The sequence below is a fragment of the Schistocerca piceifrons genome, chromosome 4 (genome assembly GCF_021461385.2).
Source record: "Schistocerca piceifrons isolate TAMUIC-IGC-003096 chromosome 4, iqSchPice1.1, whole genome shotgun sequence".
In the NCBI taxonomy this organism is placed as follows: domain Eukaryota; kingdom Metazoa; phylum Arthropoda; class Insecta; order Orthoptera; family Acrididae; genus Schistocerca; species Schistocerca piceifrons.
Window position 1 is genome coordinate 34950048 of NC_060141.1, and position 23662 is coordinate 34973709.

Consider the following 23662-nt stretch of genomic DNA (forward strand, 5'->3'; position numbering starts at 1 on the left):
CGTTTATAGCTGAAACAACCAACTTTTGGTTGTAGCGCTTCTTTTCGTCTCCAGTTTAATTCATCTGTTACAACCGCTCAAAAAAACAGGTTTATGAAATAACCGATTTTCTGTTTCTGTATTGCTATTATATCCAGCAATAATGGTAGACTTCGATGAAAGACTTAAAAGTTGTAATGAAGGTAAAGGAGCGTGTAATCTCTATATGAGTTTGAGGCTGTTGCAGGAATCGGTTTCAGCGTCTCAATAAAAGATGGTGACGTTGAAGGAGACGGGCGCGGCGACGACGGTAGCAAAACGTCACAAGTTGATGACTTTCCTGCAGCGTCACTTTTGGGTGGTATCAGTTTTTCACCATGAGCAACCACGACATCAATGTTTTAATTTTAGTATGTCCATTCCTGTGAATGGAGGTCTGAGGGACTTCGGCCTTTTACTTATGTACAGAAAGCTGGCTAAAGCCTGAAATAAGTTCTGCAGAAATTTTTACGAAGTCTCAGACGGTGTTCAGGAAAGATGGATAACGCAGAATTGCTGGTGGAGTGTTTGTGTGTGTCAGTAGTGGTCTATCTTGTAGTGAAGTCGAAGTAGATGCTCCGTGCGAATTGGTATGGGTGGAGGTTATACTTAACAGTCGGACTAAGTTAATAATTGGCTCCTGCTACCGACCCCCAGACTCCGATGATATAGTTGCTGAACAGTTCAGAGAAAATTTGAGTCTCGTAACAAATAAATACCCCACTCATACGGCTATAGTTGGTGGGGACTTCAACCTTCCCTCGATATGTTGGCAAAAATACTTGTTCAAAACCGGTGCTAGGCAGAAAACATCTTCCGAGATTGTCCTAAATGCTTTCTCCGAAAATTATTTAAGCAGTTAGTCCACGAACCCACGCGAATTGTAAATGGTTGCGAAAACACACTTGACCTCTTAGCCACAAACAATCCAGAGCTAATAGAGAGCATCATGACTGATACAGGGATTAGTGATCACAAGGTCGTTGTAGCTAGGCTCAATACCGTTTCTTCCAAATCCACCAGAAACAAACGCAAAATAATTTTATTTAAAAAACCGGATAAAGTGTCACTAGAAGCCTTCCTAAGAGACAATCTCCATTCCTTCCGAACTGACTAAGCAAATGTAGACTAGATGTGCCTCAAATTCAAAGATATAGTAGCAACACCAATTCAGAGATTCATACCTCATAAACTGGTAAGAGATGGAACTGATCCCCCATGGTACACAAAACAGGTCCGAACGCTGTTGCAGAGGCAACGGAAAAAGCATGCAAAGTTCAGAAGAACGCGAAATCCCGAAGATTGGCTAAAATTTACAGACGCGCGAAATTTGGCACGGACTTCAATGCGAGATGCCTTTAATAGGTTCCACAACGAAACATTGTCTCGAAATTTGGTAGAAAATCCGAAGAAATTCTGGTCGTATGTAAAGTACACAAGCGGCAAGACGCAGTCAATACCTTCGTTGCGCAGTGCCGATGGTACTGTTACCGACGACTGTGCCGCTAAAGCGGAGTTATTGAACGCAGTTTTCCGACATTCCTTCACCAGGGAAGATGAATGGGATATTCCAAAATTTGAAACACGGACAGCTGCTAGCATGAGTTTCTTAGAAGTAGATACCTTAGGGGTTGCGAAGCAACTCAAATCGCTTGATACGGGCAATTCTTCAGGTCCAGATTGTATACCGATTAGGTTCCTTTCAGATTACGCTGATACAATAGCTCCCCGATAGATCTGTACCTACAGATTGGAAAATTGCGCAGGTCGCACCAGTGTTTAAGAAGGGTAGTAGGAGTAATCCATCTAACTACAGACCTATAACATTGACGTCGGTTTGCAGTAGGGTTTTGGAGCATATACTGTATTCAAACATTATGAATCACCTCGAAGGGAACGATCTATTGATACGTAATCAGCATGGTTTCAGAAAACATCGTTCTTGTGCACGAAGTAATGGCCGCTATTGACAGGGGATCTCAAGTTGATTCAGTATTTCTAGATTTCCGGAAAGCTTTTGACACCGTTCCTCACAAGCGACTTCTAATCAAGCTGCGGGCCTATGGGGTATCGTCTCAGTTGTGCGACTGGATTCGTGATTTCCTGTCAGGAAGGTCGCAGTTCGTAGTAATAGACGGAAAATCATCGAGTAAAACTGAAGTGATATCAGGTGTTCCCCAGGGATGCGTCTTGGGACCTCTGCTGTTCCTGATCTATATAAATGACCTGGGTGACAATCTAAGCAGTTCTCTTAGGTTGTTCGCAGATGATGCTGTAATTTACCGGATAGTAAGGTCATCCGAAGACCGGTATCAGTTGCAAAGCGATTTAGAAAAGATTGCTGTATGGTGTGGCAGGTGGCAGTTGACGCTAAATAACGAAAAGTGTGAGGTGATCCACATGAGTTCCAAAAGAAATCCGTTGGAATTTGATTACTCGATAAATAGTACAATTCTCAAAGCTGCCAATTCAACTAAGTACCTGGGTGTTAAAATTACGAACAACTTCAGTTGGAAAGACCACATAGATAATACTGTGGGGAAGGCGAGCCAAAGGTTGCGTTTCATTGGCAGAACACTTAGAAGATGCAACAAGTCCACTAAAGAGACAGCTTACACTACACTCGTTCGTCCTCTGTTAGAATATTGCTGCGCGGTGTGGGATCCTTACCAGGTGGGATTGACGGAGGACATCGAAAGGGTGCAAAAAAGGGCAGCTCGTTTTGTATTATCACGTAATACGGGAGAGAGTGGGGCAGATATGATACGCGAGTTGGGATGGAAGTCATTAAAGCAAAGACGTTTTTCGTCGCGGCGAGATCTACACTCCTGGAAATTGAAATAAGAACACCGTGAATTCATTGTCCCAGGAAGGGGAAACTTTATAGACACATTCCTGGGGTCAGATACATCACATGATCACACTGACAGAACCACAGGCACATAGACACAGGCAACAGAGCATGCACAATGTCGGCACTAGTACAGTGTATATCCACCTTTCGCAGCAATGCAGGCTGCTATTCTCCCATGGAGACGATCGTAGAGATGCTGGATGTAGTCCTGTGGAACGGCTTGCCATACCATTTCCACCTGGCGCCTCAGTTGGACCAGCGTTCGTGCTGGACGTGCAGACCGCGTGAGACGACGCTTCATCCAGTCCCAAACATGCTCAATGGGGGACAGATCCGGAGATCTTGCTGGCCAGGGTAGTTGACTTACACCTTCTAGAGCACGTTGGGTGGCACGGGATACATGCGGACATGCATTGTCCTGTTGGAACAGCAAGTTCCCTTGCCGGTCTAGGAATGGTAGAACGATGGGTTCGATGACGGTTTGGATGTATCGTGCACTATTCAGTGTCCCCTCGACGATCACCAGTGCTGTACGGCCAGTGTAGGAGATCGCTCCCCACACCATGATGCCGGGTGTTGGCCCTGTGTGCCTCGGTCGTATGCAGTCCTGATTGTGGCGCTCACCTGCACGGCGCCAAACACGCATACGACCATCATTGGCACCAAGCCAGAAGCGACTCTCATCGCTGAAGACGACACGTCTCCATTCGTCCCTCCATTCACGCCTGTCGCGACACCACTGGAGGCGGGCTGCACGATGTTGGGGCGTGAGCGGAAGACGGCCTAACGGTGTGCGGGACCGTAGCCCAGCTTCATGGAGACGGTTGCGAATGGTCCTCGCCGATACCCCAGGAGCAACAGTGTCCCTAATTTGCTGGGAAGTGGCGGTGCGGTCCCCTACGGCACTGCGTAGGATCCTACGGTCTTGGCGTGCATCCGTGCGTCGCTGCGGTCCGGTCCCAGGTCGACGGGCACGTGCACCTTCCGCCGACCACTGGCGACAACATCGATGTACTGTGGAGACCTCACGCCCCACGTGTTGAGCAATTCGGCGGTACGTCCACCCGGCCTCCCGCATGCCCACTATACGCCCTCGCTCAAAGTCCGTCAGCTGCACATACGGTTCACGTCCACGCTGTCGCGGCATGCTACCAGTGTTAAAGACTGCGATGGAGCTCCGTATGCCACGGCAAACTGGCTGACACTGACGGCGGCGGTGCACAAATGCTGCGCAGCTAGCGCCATTCGACGGCCAACACCGCGGTTCCTGGTGTGTCCGCTGTGCCGTGCGTGTGATCATTGCTTGTACAGCCCTCTCGCAGTGTCCGGAGCAAGTATGGTGGGTCTGACACACCGGTGTCAATGTGTTCTTTTTTCCATTTCCAGGAGTGTATTTACGAAATTTCAGTCACCAACTTTCTCTTTCGAATGCGAAAATACTTTGTTGAGTCCAGCCTACATAGGTAGGAATGATCATCAAAATAAAATAAGAGAAATCAGAGCTCGAACAGAAAGGTTTAGGTGTTGCACGCGCTGTTAGGGAGTGGAATGCAAGAGAGATAGTATGATTGTGGTTCGATGAACCCTGTGCCAAGCACTTAAATGTGAATTGCAGAGTAATCATGTAGATGTAGATGTAGATGTAGAAAGGGATCAACACTGACAGAGCAAAAGCTATTATACTGCAGGACGCAGGAGAGAGGACCGATAGGGGAAAACAGAACACTGAAGGCCTCTACGAGAAGAAAGAACAGCCTGCTGACGTCACAAAAGGACAAATGGGGATCAATTTGGAACACGTAGGTGAATCAGTATTACAGTCACTATTTTAAAGAGCTTCGGAATGTTTGCAGTCAAACATCAAACATGAAGGGAAAGTAATATAACATTCCTCTGCGCTTTTCAAAGTAAATGAGGGAAGTTACAACCTAAAGCTTATTCAAGGTAGTTTGTACACTACTGGCCATTAAAATTGCTGCCCCACGAAGAGGACGTGCTACAGACGCGAAATTTAACCGACAGGAAGAAGTTGCTGTGATATGCAAATGATTAGCTTTTCAGAGCATTCACACAAAGTTGGCGCCGATGGCGACACCTAAAACGTGCTGACATGAGGAAAGTTTCCAACCGATTTCTCATACACAAACAGCAGTTGACCGGCGTTGCCTGGTGAAACGTTGTTGTGATGCCGCGTGTAAAGAGGAGAAATGCGTACCATCACCTTTCCGACTTTGATAATGGTCGGATTGTAGCCTATCGCGATTGCGGTTTATCGTATCGCGACATTGCTGCTCGCGTTGGTCGAGATCCAGTGACTGTTAGCAGAATATGGAATCGGTGGGTTCAGGAGCGTAATGCGGAACGCCGTGCTCGATCCCAACTGCCTCGTATCACTAGCAGTCGAGATGACAGGCATCTTATCCGCATGGCTGTAACGGATCGTGCAGCCACGTCTCGATCCCTGAGTCAACAGATGGGGACGTTTACAAGACAACAACCATCTGCACGAACAGTTCGACGTTTGCAGCAGCATGGACTATCAGCTCGGAGATCACGGCTGCGGTTACCCTTGACGCTGAATCACTGACAGGAGCGCCTGCGATGGTGTACTCAACGACTAACCTGGGTGCACGATTGGCAAAACGTCATTTTTTCGGATAAATCCAGGTTCTGTTTACAGCATCTTGATGGTCGCATCCGTGTTTGGCGACATCGCGGTGATCGCACATTGGAAGCGTGTATTCGTCATCGCCATACTGGCTTATCACCCGGCGTGATGGCGTGGGGTGCCATTGGATACACGTCTCGGTCACCTCTTGTCCGCATTGACGGCACTTCGAGCAGTGGACGTTACATTTCAGATGTGTTACGACCCGTGTCTCTACCCTTCATTCGATCCCTGCGAAACCGTACATTTCAGCAGGGTAATGCACGGCCGCATGTTACAGGTCCTGTACGGGCTTTTCTGGATACAGGAATTGTTCGACTGCTGCCCTGGCCAGCACATTCTCCAGATCTCTCATCAACTGAAAACGTCTGGTCAATGGTGGCCGAGCAACTGCCAATACGCCAGTCAGTACTCTTGATGAACTGTGGTATCGTGTTGAAACTGCATGGGCAGCTGTACCTGTACATGCCATCCAAGCTCTGTTTGACTCAATGCCCAGGCGTATCGAGGCCGTTATTACGACCAGAGGTGGCTGTTCTGGGTACTGATTTCTCAGGATCTATGCACCCAAATTGCGTGAAAATGTAATCACATGTCAGTTCTAGGTGTACCAATTTTAATGGCCAGTAGTGTTGATTTCGGAAGAGACACATTTATGAGGGCGTGCTGAAAAGTAATGCCTCCAATTTTTTATGTGAAAAACCTTCTTAAATAATACGAAAGTTATCAACATTCTACATCTTTATTCTTCATATCTACATATGTATTTCGCAACATAGTCACCGTGGCGACGAACACATTTCTCCCGACGAGAGACCAGTTTGTTGATATCGTCACTGTATGACAGTGGGCTTTCTTGACGCAGTCACAGCCTCATATCTGCTTGCACCGATTCATCACTGCCAAAATGAAGTCTTCGAAGGCGTTCCTTACGTTTTCGAAACAGATGAAAATCGGATGCGGCTATGTCGGTACTGTATGGAGGACGACCGATAACAGACAACCCGAGGCGTCGGACTGCTGCAGATTTCGCAGCGCTCATATGTGGTCTGGCGTTGCCACGCTGAAGGACTGGCAGTCCCACGTATGAAGGAATTCATCGAATTCGAAGCTCCATTACAACGCACTGTTTCTCAGGGAGCGACATAATCATGTTACACACTGCCACGTGACACGCTATAGTTCGGAGCACTTCAGCAGCAGAGGGCTGCAAATATGAAGACACGACGACTGAATTTTCTCATTTCGAGAGAGCTCAAGGGCGATCTGTTTAATTGTTAAAAACCATATAACAGCCAAGATCGCTTAAAATATTTTTTTAAATTTAAGACGACTGGTTTCTGCAGACTATGCTGTCATCTTCAGGTCTGTAAGAAAGTGTATGCACGTGGAATATATCTCACAAGTTAAGATGTAACATTTGATATAAGCGTCTTAGACTGGCATTATAAAAACCGGAAGTGGACCTGTACATTTACATACCTTAAAGTCTTTTTGTTCTGAAACATGTCCATTTTACGCTGGCCTGACGCACAAGATTGCAAGCGAATAAAAATAGCACATTATAAAACGTTTATCATCGCTAAATTATTTAAAAAACCATAAAGCATCTTGTGCAACAGGCAACGTCCGAATATATATTGTTCACAGTAACTTATTGCATCATACAAACACGGTGCACAAAAGCGCGACTGTTTACATACGATGGACATCTTCTAAACAGTGCGAATCCACTTTAAGTTTTTCTAACTGGTTTCGCATTGTTTAGAACATGTCCAGCATATGTAAACAGTTCACAGTTGTGCTTTTGTGTACAGAGTTTGTTTGATGTAACAAGTAACTGTGAACAATACGTATACGGGCACAGTCTGTTGCACAAGGTGCTTTACGTTTTTCAAACATTTTAGCGATGACAAACCTTTTATTACATGCTGTTTTTATCCAGTTCACATCTTGTGCGTGAGCTCAACGTGAAATGAACATGTTTTAGAATAAAAATATTTTAAGGTATGTTTACCTGTTCTTATAATATCATTCTAAAACTTGTATATCAAATGTTATATCCCAACTTATGAGACATATTCCACGTATATACACTTTTCTACAGACATGAAGACAACAGGATAGTCTGTTGAAGACGATTGTCTCAAATAAAATATATATATATATATTCTGCGATTTTGGCTATTGAATATTTTTCTACGAAGATGTGAAAAATAAAGATGTAGAATATTAACAACGTTTATTTTCTTTAAAAAGTTTTATGAGTTTTCACACAAAAAATTCGATGGCATTACTTTTCAGCCCACCCTCTGATATAGCTACACCGTCAGCTGCTGTCAAAATTCTTATTAAGTTGCTACTAGTTTCGGTAATACACATGGACGTTCTCCCCGCAACAACAATAACAGACCATGATGCTAATACTGAATTTCAAAAATTTAAAAATTACAGAAATTCATGTGATGTATTGCACAACGACAGAACGCGAAGTATAATGTACACTCATGTCAATACGTGTTACAGCATATTACTTCGTGATGCTTTACAAATTGTTGCCCTAATATTCAATTGAATAGGCAAGCATTGTTCTACATTACAGGGGCATATCTATCTGTGACAGATCTGCTATTTTTACTGCCTGATATATCTGCTATCATTCTGCATAATGTTTTTAAGAAATAGATGTCGAATTTTTCTTAAGTAATATTATATTTTTCAATCATTTAACTGAAGCCAGTACCTACGGAACGAAATTTATTTCTCAATTTTCCTCTACTTTAAGTTGCACAAATTGAAATTTATTTAGTAACTTGGGTTGTGTTAACATAACAATAATAACGTAAATAATGCCTGCTACTCTGTTAAAATATTTCTTAGTGTGTAGGATCTACGAGATTTGAAAGCGAGCTTTTCAAAGAATATTATCTACACAATTCCAGAGCTAGCAAGCTAATAAACGCAAGAACTATCGCACAGTCTGCTTTTTTTTAACAGTTTCTGCTCCTGGATGCTGACAAAAACAATATACAGAGGAATGGAAACGAAAACTGACGATTTCATAGAAGACGATCAGTTTGTGTTTAGAAAAGGTAATAGCACCATAGAGACAGTTCTGAAATCGTAGTTCATATTAGAACCAACACTTAAGAAAATTCACCTTCATAGGGTTATCAACTTGGGAAAAGCGATCGACAACGTAATTTTGTGGAAGACGTTGAAAATTCTCAGAAAAGAAGGTGTAAGCTGTACAGAAAGTCGGGTAATATACAGTATGTACGAAGAGAAAGAGGAAACAATCATGGAAGACGAAGCGATAAATACTCGGATGCATGCAGTCTTTCTTCCCTGTTGTTTAACCTGTAGATCGAAGATGGACTGAGGGGAATAAAATAAGTGGGATGAAATTCAAGGCGAAAGGCTATCAGTTGTAAGATTCCCTTACATAATTTTTACCCTCAGTGAAAGTACAGAAAACTATGAATTGAGAGTTAAAGAAAGAATGACGAAAGTAATGAGGAGTCTCAGGCACGGGATTGGTGATAACATCTAACTAGGGGACCACACGTACTCGACGACGCACAGGAATTCTGCTACCTGGGCAGCAAAACAACGCTTGACGAAAGAAAGCAAAGAGGATATGAGAATCAGACTAGCAACTGTCGAAGAAGATGTTCTTCACTATAGAAGTGTACTAGTATCAAACACAGACATTGAGTTTAGGAAGAAACTTCTGAGAATGTACTTCTGAGCACAGCATTGTGTCAAAGTGAATCATGGACTGTGGCAAAATTCGAAACGAAGAGAATTCAAGCTTGTGGGGCGTGATGTAACTCAAATATGTGACAAGACAAGAAACGAGGAGGTCCTTCGCAGACTCGATCAGAATATTAACAGGTGGAGAACTAGAAGAAGACACATCAGAGAATAACTTCCATTATAGTAAATGGAGTTGTTGAGGGCAAAAATTATACGGGAAGACGTTGTTGTTGTTGTTGTTGTAGTCTTCAGTCCCTTCAGTCCTGAGACTGGTTTGATGCAGCTTTCCACGCTACTCTATCCTGCGCAAGCTTCTTCTCCCAGTACCTACTGTGTGGGTAGATCACATAACGAATGAGGAGGTATTGAATAGGATTGGGGAGAAGAGGAGTTTGTGGCACAACTTGATTAGAAGAAGGGATCGGTTGGTAGGACATGTTCTGAGGCATCAATGGATCACAAATTTAGTACTGGAGGCCAGTGTGGAGGGTAAAAATCATAGAGGGAGACCAAGAGATGCATACACGGGAAGGCAACAGATAAGAAAAGAATCAAGGCGGAAAGCCGATTCGATCGTGTATGCCGGACCGCTGGTGAAATTTTATACTGTTCGGGAAGTTAACAAGCTCCAGTACAAATATGCTACCAGGGCAGTTCGTTCCGCAGCATCGAGCGACAGCCAGCGTGGATCTGCTGCACTGGCAGGTCACAGGCGGTGGGACACAGGCTGTGAGTTGCGGACCAAGGCGTACTACCTGTAGCTAGCTTATTTGCTGCAACGTTGTCCGCTCAGGAATATGGTTAAGGCACACAATGTTAATCTGCTTACGGAGTTAATGAACAAATTAACAAATATTTGTGAACCCTGAATGATGTATGAGAAAATGAGAAAGGGGGCCAATACATACAACAAAAAAAGTTTTGCATTACCCCAGTTCCCAGAATTCGGGAAGACAGAGGTTGACTGTGGATATTGTATCACAGACACAGTCCCTTTGTTCAGAGATGTCACTAACCCCCCCCCCCCCCCAAGATGTAAACAACCATGCATCAGCAGCGCCTAGACGGAGGCTGTCCGACAGCCGGTCAGTTCCATTCATTCCACAAGGAAGGAAGTACACGGCTCGTGTTGTCTGTAATTCAACCATGCCTAGACGGCCAATACCGCAGTTCGATAGCGTCCGCGTTGTTACTTTGTGCCAGGAAGGGCTCTCAACAAGGGAAGTGTCCAGGCGTCTCGGAGTGAACCAAAGCGATGTTGTTCGGACATGGAGGAGATACAGAGAGACAGGAACTGTCGATGACATGCCTCGCTCAGGTCACCCAAGGGCTACTACAGCAGTGGATCACCGCTAACTACGGATTATGGCTCAGAGGAACCCTGACAGCAACTTCACCGTGTTGAATAACGCTTTTCGTGCAGTCACAGGACGTCATGTTACGACTCAAACTGTGGCAAGTAGGCTGCTTGGTGCGAAACTTCACTCCCGATGTCCATGGTGAGGTCAGTCTTTGCAACCACGACACCATGCAGCGCGGTATAGATGGGCCCAACAAGATGCCGAATGTACCGCTCAGGATTGGCTTCACGTTCTCTTCACCGATGAGTGTCTCATATGCATTCAACCAGACAATAGTCGCAGACGTGTTTGGAGGCAACCCGATCAGGCTGAACGCCTTAGACACACTGTCCATCGAGAGCAGCAAGGTGGAGGTTCCCTGGTGTTTTGGTGTGACATTATGTGGGGCCGACTTAAGCCGCTGATGGTCACGGAAGGCGCCGTAACGGCTGTACGATATGTGAATGCCATCCTCGGGCCGATAGTGCAACCATATCGGCAGCATATTGGCGAGGCATTCGTCTTCATGGACGACAATTCGCGCCCCCATCGTGCACATCTTGTGAATGATTTCCTTCAGGATAACGACATCGCTCGACTAGAGTGGCCAGCATGTTCTCCAGACATGAACCCCATCGAACATTCCTGGGATTGATTGAAAAGGGCTGTTTATGGACGACGTGACCCGCCAACCACTCTCAGGGATCTACGACGAATCGTCGTCGAGGAGTGGGACAATCTGGACCAACAGTGCCTTGATGAACTAGTGGATAGTATGCCACGACAAATACGGGCATGCATCAATGTAAGAGGACGTGCTACTGGGTATTGAAGGTACCGGTGTGTACAACAATTTGGACAACCACCTCTGAAGGTCTGGCTGTATGGTGGTACAACATGCTATGTGTGGTTTTCATGAACAATAAAAAGGGTGGAAATGATGTTTATGTTGATCTCTATTCCAACTTTCTGTGCAGGTTACGGAACTCTCGGAACAGAGGTGATGCAAAACATTTTTTTATGTGTGTGTGTATGAACCCTGAATGAGTTATAACTAACAGGTAATGGGTCAAAGCTAACAGGTTCGCAAAAAAACGCAAAGGGAGCTTTCCATGTACTGAAAAAATAAAAGACGTGTTACTACCTCCTTTTTATAGAAGACGCTGCTCTTCTAATGACCATCGTCATCAATCAAACCAGAAATGAGTGTAATGTCAGGTTCCAAATACTAAATACCAGTTTTATTTTTCTTTTTGAAAAGAGATGACTCGGCTTAATAGCTCAGGGCGTCTTACGTTCACGGCAAAGTCATGTTACGTGGTTACTGGCCATTAATGTCATTTTATTGTTCACCTACAGTTATAATTAAGTTTATGCCACAGACAGTAGCTGGAAGGAAGAAAGCAGCTTCAAAATCTCGGCTGTCCAACTGCGTTCCACTTACACAGAGAAAACAAACCACTAAGACAGGCGACAGGCCTAAGAAACTGAGTTATTTACGAAATGAAGTTATATTAATAGACCAAAGACTTTCCTGTCAGCCGTTTTCTGAATTCAGCTTACTAGGTATGTAAACGTTACTTGGCTTCAGTAATTATATAAACAGTGTGTTTCCTAATTTAGTCTCAAGGCTAGGAAAATTATAATGCTTTTCCTGTTACAGATTACAATCGCTATAGCGAATGTCCGCAGGACGTTTAGAAACCGCATTGTACTTATAGGGATCAAAATGGCTATGAGCACTATGGGACTTAACAGCTGAGGTCATCAGTCCCCTAGAACTTAGAGCTACCTAAACCTAAGTAAGGACATTACACAAATCCATGCCCGGGGCAGGATTCGAACCTGCGACCGTAGCGGTCGCGCGGTTCCAGACTGAAGCGCCTAGAACCACTCGGCCACACCGGCCGGCGTACTTATGGGGATACGGGCACTTTTCAAACACCTGACTTAAATGAACATTCCGCCACGAGAACATCTACCTTGCCAGAGAAAGCTATGTACATGTTTCATTCAGTTTCCTAAATAAGATTGATACCAATTTGATTTAAATCGATTTCTACACGCGATAATCAAATAGGTACATCAACAATGAAGGCAGAAAATATGTTTTATTTACATAACTACGGCTCGATGCTGTAAATCTCTCGAAAATAACTAAATAAAACACGGTAATAATTCGTTAAAAAGAGTAAGGTTTCTTTCACTTGTGTTACCAAATATTCCTCTCATTTATTAATTCTATGTTACAGAGTGAATCACTCCTTATCTGTACAGTGGCATGCATAGTACACTTGGCAACCACAGATTAGAAATTAACAGAAGCTAAAATGAAAATCACGTCATGATGAGTAACAACAATGCCCACTCAGTTGTTAAACGAAATGTGGAGTAACGTCTTACACTAAAATTTCTCCTCGTCGTATATCCAATTACAGTGTTGTTGAATGTTCTTTATGAACATTTTCAATTAACATAAGAGACGATATCACTATTTAGCTGTTACCAACAGTCGTGTGATGCCTTTATCTGTTTCACTAACAGAAACTTACTATGCATTTCTCTAGTAGCAACAACATTATAACAAGAAACGAGTAGTAAGTAAGCCAACTGAATAAGCATTCTATAATGTAATTCAGCTGAATATGGAATATTTTTTCTGTTATGAGACTGGTGTGTATGAAGTTAAGCCAAGCCTAGATGTATAATGTCTTTCCGGGGAAAAAATGACACGTGCAGATAATTTATCCTCCCACAAAATTTCTCTGGTCTTGAATTATTTGCTGAACCTCGCAGGGAGTTCCGCACGGTTTAAGACAGTGGATACGAAGCTATACGAAAGAGCATCTATACTATTTAGGTTTCCTGTAGTTTGTCTAAATCATCAGGACTGATTCTTTAATTGATCACGTCTGATTTTATTTTTCATCGCTGTTCACCGTAATGAGTGTTATTTCCTAGTGACCTCGGATGTCGACTGTGTGTCAGATTCCAGCGTTCGTTCTTTCTTACTGAATGATTTCTTCTTTCTGTATTAAAGTGTGAACTTATCGTTTACAGCAATTTCTCTGCGATTAAGTTTTTCAAGGTCCCATATCAATAGAGTTTCAGCAGCGCACTCTTATTTAAGTGCATACAAAGAATAAAACGAGTTTCTGTGAAACTGAATCGTTTCACAACAGAAGAGACTATGTTCCTGGTGCGTAGGTCAAGATTGTACAGTAAAGAATGAGAAGTATCGTGAGAAGTATTAATCACAGAATCCTCTGCGATTTTATAAAATACTAGGATAATGTTTTCAAATCACTTATTGTCCGTCAGGAGGTCAAACATTTTCTGAATCAGTGTACGACAAATTATTCATGCCAATACTGAATTTCTGTATAAGAATGTGTTTATCTAACAGGGTCGTGTACATCTCTGTGTACAGATGTAGCGCCAACTGCCGAATCGTAATGTGTCTTTCCTCGCGAATGATATCAGCTCGCTGCAACGTGTCGGGTGTGACAGCCATGGATGGTCTCCCCGACCGCTGCAAATCGTGGAGCTCCGCCGAACCGCCTTCTGAAGACCTCACCCTCCGTGTCCAGCGACTAACTGTACTTCTGTCGGCAGCAGATGCTCCATAGACTTTGCACAATCGTTTGTGAATATTCCACACAGTTTCTTTCTCTGCAGTGAGAAATTCAATGACGGCTACATCACGCCATTTTGAAACTGTCCTGCAGATACGCTATCTGTCGGAAGTGAAGGAAACTTGGCGCTCTCATTCGGAAGAGTTCAAATCATACATACATAACGTTTGCATTCATAGCATTGTATTCGGCTGAGAAAAAAAAAAACAATGCTGTCCATTACTTTCTGGGCAATCCTCGTACCAACTTGTGCGAGAGGAATAAGTTTTCTTACTAACGAATATAAAGGGGTTATGTGTTATACGGCTCCACGTACTCGCGCGACTGCTACGGCCGCAGGTTCGAATCCTGCCTCGGGCATGGATGTGTGTGATGTCCTTAGATTAGTTAGGTTTAAGTAGTTCTAAGTTCTAGGGGACTGATGACCACAGCTGTCAAGTCCCATAGTGCTCAGAGCCATTTGAACCACTTTTTTCCACGTACTCGCTGGGAGTCCCTTTCCCAGGAAATTCCTGATTTTATATACGCAGTTCCTACAGCTTAATCACGAACATAAGCAAGTAAGGACTTTACTCTGTATGCATATATGAGAGACATACGTATCCAGTATGAAATGAAATGAGCGTATGGCATTGTTGGCTGGGAGACCCCATGCGGGACAGTTCAGCCGCCGTATTGCAAGTCCTTAAAAGTTGACGCCACTTCAGCAACTTGCGGATCAGTGATGATGAAAGCCACAGAACACCCAATCCCCTGCCGGGAATCGAACCCGGGCCCCCTGCGTGATAAGCGGAAACGCTACCGTTACGCTACGGAGGCGGAAATACGTATCCGGTATGTCAGTGCATAGGTAGAAATTCCAAAATTGTGTAGAGGTCGATATGCCAGAGACAAATAGATTTTTTCTTAATAGTGTGACTTGGCGGCTGAGTGGGACATGTCACATTATAATTCTAAGTCTGGATTTCGATACGTGGTCGGTCCTGTACATTTTTATGTCACCCATACGTTCTTCCACATTTGACAATATTTTGTGCGTGCGAAATATGGCAAGTTTCTTCGTGGCTCCAATTCCACGTCGCATTGTAAGTCCTGCTGCAAGTTGCTGGGAAGACGGGTAGCAGGCAGGCAAGGGCATACCGCATCCAGTACGGTCATCTCTCGGAAAGCATCATGGAGATGAAACGAGGCTTCTCTCCGAGGCAACGTCTGGTAATAAATAGATACCCTGACACTTCTGATATGTTTAATGAATAAAAATGTGGGGGAGCGAGATAAGAAGGTTCACCGCAGGATTCGTCTGCAATTATTCATTTAGTTTTCAAGCCCATACAAAAAAAGTCGTTACCTGAAATCCACTACCAGGTGCGTCTAGCAGCCGGCAGTTCAACAGGAGGCCCGCCTCATTCACCTCTGCCTATTCGCGGAGAACTTCGGAAATGACAACAGTGGCAAAAAAGAAAATCACATCATCAGGATTCGAACCCGTCTCATTTCTAATATGTGACTATTGTCTCAACAAAAAGGGGAGACCAGTGATTGGATACAGCATCAGGTTTAGGACTGCAGCGCCACACGTTCAACAGCAGCTAATCATCATTACTGAAGAGTCCGTACCTCGTTCTCACATTGTACCATAAAAGTACGTGAGAAAAGCTAATCACCTTGTATGAGAAGTCTGGACGTTTTAAATACTTTCATATTTTATAATTGCTGCGTAATGTGTCCTCGTCAGTGCTATACAAATAAATGATTCGTCTCTGCAGTGTATGCACTGAAACTGTGGACAAGCAGACTCTAAAATGGAAGTAGATTCCAGATTGAGTCTTTCACACTGTACTGGAGTGTGTGTTATTCCGAATGTTTACAGTGGCTTAACGTCGTGTGTCGAAACGCCACTCAACCCCCGAAGCTTGCCTTTGATCGTCAGTGCTGTCGACGGAGGTATCCATGCACGACTGATGAACCGGTTTCATTCAGGATTGCAAGTCCAACAAAGTATGCAAGAGGGCCTCTGTGGGTTTGCCAACTTGGAGAGAGGTAGTGGCGGAACTGGAGATGTTAAGGTCGTGTCTGGCTAACTCAAATGGCAAGAGCGTTACCCGGGAAAGGTAGGGTTTTGGCTGCACGCCTCAGTACGGCACACAGATTTAGTCCATCACGAGAGTTTGGAAGTAGCTTGATCATAATAACCACATCTCCATTTTTACAGACGAACAAGTTTAGTTTGCCCGCCAGTTTCAAGTCGAAGCTGCAGCAGCAAACGGCGCTTATCAAAATTGTTCTTTTATATTCGGCCAGCCACAGAAACAACTTTTAATGAAACCACGTGCAAGTGGAATTAAACTAACCGCTGTAGGCTTACACCGAGTAAAAACTGTTAGAATTTCTTCGAGTTGAGTACCTAACTCGTTAGAGAATATTATATGGTGAACTGAATAAAACTTGCATGACTGACACTTACGCTAAGTTCCAGACCAGTCAATGTAGAGGAGCAAGGTGCCACAACACATTCAATTTTCCTTTCGTAACGAGCGCTCTACTTGTTTACCGATTGTGTCTGACAGCGGAGATTTATTTTCTGGTATGCAAATCGCGGCCCACGTGCCGCGGAGAGAACAGCCGGGCCGCTCGCTCGCGTGTCGCGCGTCCACCTACGACCTCTCAGCGGCTCCGGCACCGCCTGTCGGGAGTGCATTAGCTGACGAGGGAGGGCGCACTGCGTCTGCAGAGCTGCAAGTGACGAATGGCCAGTTCCGTAGTTGTGCCAACACTGGACGCCCTTGCTCCCACTAAAGTGGTTGTGTATTCTGCGTGCATATCCTCCGCATTCGCGTCATCTAAAATATGCTGTTGCCTATGTCCTATCCCCTTATATATAAGGAGGGGTCTAAAAAATGAATTCACTGTTTGCAAACTAATTGACGGAGTTGTCTCATTTTTGGTGAAAGTGTAGCTTAAAGTCCAACTCAAAGATATCACTGTAGGTGTTCGAAATGGTCACCATTAACATCCACTGAGGCAATACTGGCCTTACGACTTATCTTAGAAGCCGGCCGCGGTGGCCGTGCGGTTCTAGGCGCTCCAGTCCGGAGCCGCGCTGCTGCTGCGGTCGCAAGTTCGAATCCTGCCTCGGGCATGGGTGTGTGTGATGTCCTTAGGTTAGTTAGGTTTAAGTAGTTCTAAGTTCTAGGGGACTGATGACCACAGCAGTTGACTCCCATAGCGCTCAGAGCCATTTGAACCATTTGTTGAACTTATCTTAGAAGAAAGATTAAGGAAAGGCAAACCTACGTTTCTAGCATTTGTAGACTTAGAGAAAGCTTTTGACAATGTTGACTGGAATACTCTCTTTCAAATTCTGAAGGTGGCAGGGGTAAAATACAGGGAGCGAAAGGCTATTTACAGTTTGTACAGAAACCAGATGGAAGTTATAAGAGTCGAGGGACATGAAAGGGAAACAGCGGTTGTGAAGGGAGTTATTCAATTTGTATACTGAGCAAGCAGTGAAGGAAACAAGAGAAAAATTTGGAGTAGGTATTAAAATCCATGGAGAAGAAATAAAAACCTGGAGGTTCGCCGATGACGTAATTCTGTCAGAGACAGCAAAGGACTTGGAAGAGCAGTTGAACGGAATAGATAGTGTCTTGAAAGGAGGATATAAGATGAACATCAACAAAAGCAAAACGAGGATAATCGAATGTAGTCGAATTAAGTCGGGTGATGCTGAGGGAATTAGATTAGGAAATGAGACACTTAAAGTAGTAAAGGAGTTTTGCTATTTGGGGAGCAAAATAACTGACGATGGTCGAAGTAGAGGGGATATAAAATGTAGACTGCCAATGGCAAGGACAGCGTTTCTGAAGAAGAGAAATTTGTTAACATCGAGTATAGATTTAAGTGTCAGGAAATCGTTTCTGAAACTATTCGTATGGAGTGTAGCCATGTATGGAAGTGAAAGATGGACGACAAATAGTTTGGACAAGAAGAGAATAGAAGCTTTCGAAATGTGGTGCTACAGAAGAATGCTGAAGATTAGATGGGTACATCACATAACTAATGATGAAGTATTGAATAGAATTGGAGAGAAAAGGAGTATGTGGCACAACTTGACAAAAAGAAGGGACCGGTTAGTAGGACATGTTCTGAAGCATCAAGGGATCATCAATTTAGTATTGGAGGGCAACGTGGAGGGTAAAAATCGTAGAGGGAGACCAAGAGATGAATACACTAAGCAGATTCAGAAGGATGTGGCTTGCAGTAAGTACTGGGAGATGAAGAAGCTTGCACAGGATAGGGTAGCATGGAGAGCTGCATCAAACCAGTCTCAGGACTGGAGACCACAACAACAACATCCACACACAAAAACGATGCCACCGAACTGCAGCACGAACTACTGACTGCAACGTGCTCAGTTGGATATTTGCACATGAATGTACGATGGATTCTCGAAGTTCATCCAATGTGCGTGGCGTTTGCCGATAAACGACGTCCTTTAGTGTTCCCCACAGGTAAAAGTCCAGAGGACTTCCTGGTAGATTTTCGTGAGATACGCACTAAGACGATTTTGGTAGTGGGCTGGGGCACCATCTTGTTGAAAATAAACTCTTCCGTCTTCATACAAGTCTCGGATGGCAGGTAAAATGGATGACTGAAGCTTCTGAAGGTACACCTCACACGGTAACTGTGCCGGTGGAAGATGGATAGGCCGTAGAGGTGCTGTGGAGTATCCACCACGTTCCCCAGTCCTAACTCCTCTGGACTTTTACCTGTGGGGCTCATTAAAGGACGTCGTTTATCGACAAAAGCAACGCACACTGGATGAACTTCCAGAATCCATCGTACATCCATGTGAAAATATCCAACTGAACATGTCGCAGTCAGTAGTTAGTGCTGCAGTTCGGCGGCATCGTTTGTGTGTGGATGTTAATGGTGACCATTTCGAACACCTACAGTGATATCTTTAAGTTGGACTTTAAGCTACACTTTCACCAAAAATGAGACAACTTCGTCAATTAGTTTGCCAGTTATGGACTCTTAAACAGTGGATACATTTTTTTGGACCCCTCTGTATATATATAGTGATTTGCAGCTTCTTTCCTAAGACTCTTCAGGCGCATTTCCTCTTGGGGATCGTCGGATATTTCCAATTTCATTTTTGCGATGCTTAGCTAGTCGGCCAAAACAAATACTGCTAGCCACTTCTTTGATGTGTCGCCCACTGTCGACGGAAAGCGTCGGTTTTTTCCCGTAACGAACAAAATTATTTTTAAAGCGGAATTTCACGTGTCTGTTGCATAGGATAGCCCCCAATTACTGTGGTGTCACATTCATTTTATCGTTATGTATTAAAAGGGAAATTAAAACACTGTGAATAACCGGTTCTCCACTAGCTACAGCACCACCCTGACATGCCCTGAGTGCTGCCACCACGCAGCAGCGCTGCTCTGCCGCTACTGGAGTACTCATTACTCTTCGTGTTTTGCTGCCCCTGTTAATGCTTGTCGAAAAAACGAATGCCGTGCTAGACTAACTTAGGACGGCTCTATCAAACAGGCACATAAAATTCCGCTCCCCTCTCCCCCCCCCCCCCCCTCCACCCCACCCCACACACAGCCTTCTCGTCACTTCATGGATTCCAGTAGTTTAGAGGCGAACAAGCGCGTCAGTTTCAAAAATGTAGTCCTTTAAACATTCTTATCCAAAGTGTGAGGTAGGTTACTCGCCTTTATTGATAGCATTGCTAACTCCGCTTCGTTTGGAGGTGTAACCTACGGAAGAGTTATGGCAACCTTTGGCCATCACTCTTCCCATTAAGAAATCAAGTTCTGGACACAAAAGCTGTATTGAATGATGCAGGATGAACGAGAAGGCAGTGTGTTCGAAATTGCTTGCTCCAAGTCTGGATGTTGCTGCGAAGCGGCATCTAAATTCGTGTCGGTTGGTAAGCTTCTTATACACTGTCTGATCAAAAGTATCCGGACAACTGTTACTGCATATCAATATAGAGTGAGTCCCCCCCTTCGCCTTTACGATGGCTGGTGACACTTTAAATGAGCTCTGTGAATGTCACCGGTGCAATGGCGGCCCATTCTTCCTCAAGAACCGAAAACAGTGAAGGCAGTGATAATGGACCTGGGATCTGGAGCGAAATCGGTTTTGAAACAAATCTCATGATGTTCAGGTGTTCCCCATTGTTTTTAATATCCTACATACAGTCATAGAGGCAAAAGGACTGCCCGTAGCACTTTAGAACTGACAAGTGGTTCCTTGCGTTTGTTTGCCAAGGTTTTGTACAACGACTCTCCACAACGGTCGAGGGTCTCTGTACGTCTCCGTGTGAGGTTTTATTGATTTTCAGTTGTGGTCGTCCCTTCGCATTTCCGCTTCACAGTGACATCACCAGCAGTTGATCTGGTCAGCTTTAGAAGAGCTGAAACGCCACTGATGGATTTGTCACTCGGATGACATCGAATGCCTGGTCCACGTCCGAAGTCAATGAGCTCTCTCCACCGACCCAGTCTGCTGTTACTACTTGTGTACTGGCAACGTAATTCCCCTCGCCACCTTCTATACTGGTGGGATCCGCCTTTCGTGAGATTCAGTAGTCAATTCCTCATTATATGGGGGTGTATGGATACTCTGTCGCCTAAGCTGTTGTCAGGTCTTCAGCAGACTAACACGGGCATTGGAGGTGGGCCGGCCGAGGTGGAGATGATTTTTCGGATGAATGTTGTTCAGAAAATCATACGATCTATGTAGCTCTGCTTTGCAGCCTGGATACACGACAAACGTGTCGTCTACATACTCTGATGAGTCAAAACATAATGACCACTTGCTTTATATCGTATTGGTCAACAGCGATTCTGCGAGGCATGGACTGACATATACTTCGTAGGTTCCCGGTACGCACAAACCTTGCAGTTCCCGTAAAGGGCGGGCCGATGATTTGTAGGCGCGGAGCTTGCGCCTGATAGCGTCTCGCATGTGTCCTATCGGGTACAGATCGGGCGATGACCCAAAGCGTCCTTAGAGAACCGTTGGATTGTCCGTGGGGATGGCAGCAACGTCAAAAAGTGTCAAGAACATCGTTCTGTTGATCATAACACAGCGAACAGTTGCTTTCGACTGCTAGAAGTGTGGGAATGAACGCCCAAAGGGAAGCAATGATTTCATAGACACCCTTCATGCCACCACTGAGGCCTTTTCGTTTCGATTTTGAGCGGCGGTGTGTCTGTAATGTTTTCCTCCACCACCAATAGGAAAACCGCGTGATTTCAATACTGGGCGTCACGGTTCTCACCTCCATCGGAGAGGAGTCAGAAGAAGGAGGAGTGAAATTTCGGTAAGAGGGCCCATGTCCACCTTCCCATCGTGTGAGACATCCACGGTGGCGTTGGGCAGAATTCTGGTGAAATTTGTTGCCATTGTGATATCATTAACCCACCTCACACCTCACTTGAACTTGTGAGCTCTGGCCTTTTATACGCCTGTGTCGACACGTTGCTGTATGAAGCGTCGCCAAGCTCTAAGGTGATGTTGCAGGGAGCTACGTCTCATCTCCATTACAGAAGAAGGTTGTAGGCACCTTTGAGTCAAATTTCAAACTTCCATGTTACAACTGGAAACTGTTATAGGGTTTGGAAGAAGTGAGCCTTTAACTGTGTCGCGCAGTGTAGAAGGAAATTCCGTGAAGCAGTTGACATACTGAAGATTTCCGAGTGGTTTCAACTGAGATGACGCCGCTAGTCTCCCGGCGTTGCGGATAACCCCCCCCCCCCCCCCCCCCCCAACACCACCACCCCCGTCAAAGAAGTAAATGCCCAGCCACGGCGAGTGAGAAACTTAAACAATAGTGAACCAAGGCGGCAAAACAAGAGTAATATTTAGATTGCCTCTCTCTTTCAATATCTTCTATTAGTATTTGCCCAGTGACGACGGCCCACCAACGTCAGTCAAAACCTTTTTACCCAATTCCCCGAAAAAGTGCTGGAAAATAGCCTTAGTAAGTAGCCGGTTTATGTGTTTGCATGTTGGCAGTGCGATAGAATGTATTAATAACTCTGACAGCGTTGTGCGCCCTCTGTAAGAGACTCTCTGACTGGTCGGACTCGCACTTGGGAGTGAATAGCCAGCTGTGATGGAGGCTGGAAGTTAGTAGTTATCAGTGATGGAGGTTAGAGGTCTGAAGCGTTAGCGCGAGCGGACGGACTAGACGTGTGTCCTTCATGGAAATTTAATTTTGTTGATCATTATATAATTTTTGGAACTGTATGTCACGGACGATTATATAATTTTTTTGAACTGGATGTCAGATTAATAAGGTAAAATTTGCTAAATACATTGTTTCTTCTGCAACAAAACCTTTCTTTGATAACCATATGCCTGTTAGTAGTTTGAGCCTTCAGTAGTTAGGATCTTTTATTTAGCTGACTGTATTGGTGCTTGCTGTATCGCTGCAGTTCGTGTCATGAAGATTTTCTGTGAGTACGTGATTAATGAAACGTATTGTTAGGATTTCTAATTCAGCGCCATTCTTTTGTGTTAGCTATTTGCAGTCAGAGTGTGTTGCGCTTGTATGTTATGGGCAATAAATGAAGAGGCTTAGCTTGAATCTTTCTTGTCAGAGAAAATTCTATAGGTCAGTGTTCAAACGATAAAGACAAGCAGAGAAACAGTACGTTCAGTTTCACTCAGCAGTTTAAGTAAAAATTTCATATTAACATGTTTCACCTTTTATAAGCGAATGTGACGCTTTGATTCGTCAGTGTTCAGTCATCTAGGGATATCAGTAGTGAAGAAGATACTAAGTGAGGGATACAAACGTTGAGCAGTGAAGTCACCGTGGACATTCATAGACGGCTGTGAACTTTTTCAAGGTAGCTCCACAAAAGGCGATGTGGCAAAAGCTGTTTGGAAACATGGCTGCCACTCACGTTACACATTCAAGATATACTGTCTACCCAAACCCGTCAGTTTTCAGTCCTTTATCAGCTGTACAATCTTCAGTCTGTAGGTTTTGGACACCGTAGGAAAATTAAATTTTTGGCCTCTTCCGCTATGGAGGCCCAGATTTCAGTTAAAAGTTACCTATTTTTTTTGTTTTTGTTTTTTTTTGTCATCAGTCTACTGACTGGTTTGATGCGGCCCGCCACGAATTCCTTTCCTGTGCTAACCTCTTCATCTCACAGTAGCACTTGCAACCTACGTCCTCAATTATTTGCTTGACGTATTCCAATCTCTGTCTTCCTCTACAGTTTTTGCCCTCTACAGCTCCCTCTAGTGCCATGGAAGTCATTCCCTCATGTCTTAGCAGATGTCCTATCATCCTGTCCCTTCTCCTTATCAGTATTTTCCACATATTCCTTTCCTCTCCGATTCTGCATAG

At 44.4% G+C, this 23662-nt stretch overlaps 1 protein-coding gene across 1 annotated transcript in view; it reads right to left on the reverse strand.

Moving 5' to 3' along the window:
• The window catches only part of LOC124795572 (myosin light chain kinase, smooth muscle-like), a 1044560-nt gene that overhangs the window by 797065 nt on the left and 223833 nt on the right, over positions 1 to 23662 (reverse strand). The gene's annotated exons all lie outside the window — the stretch shown is intronic.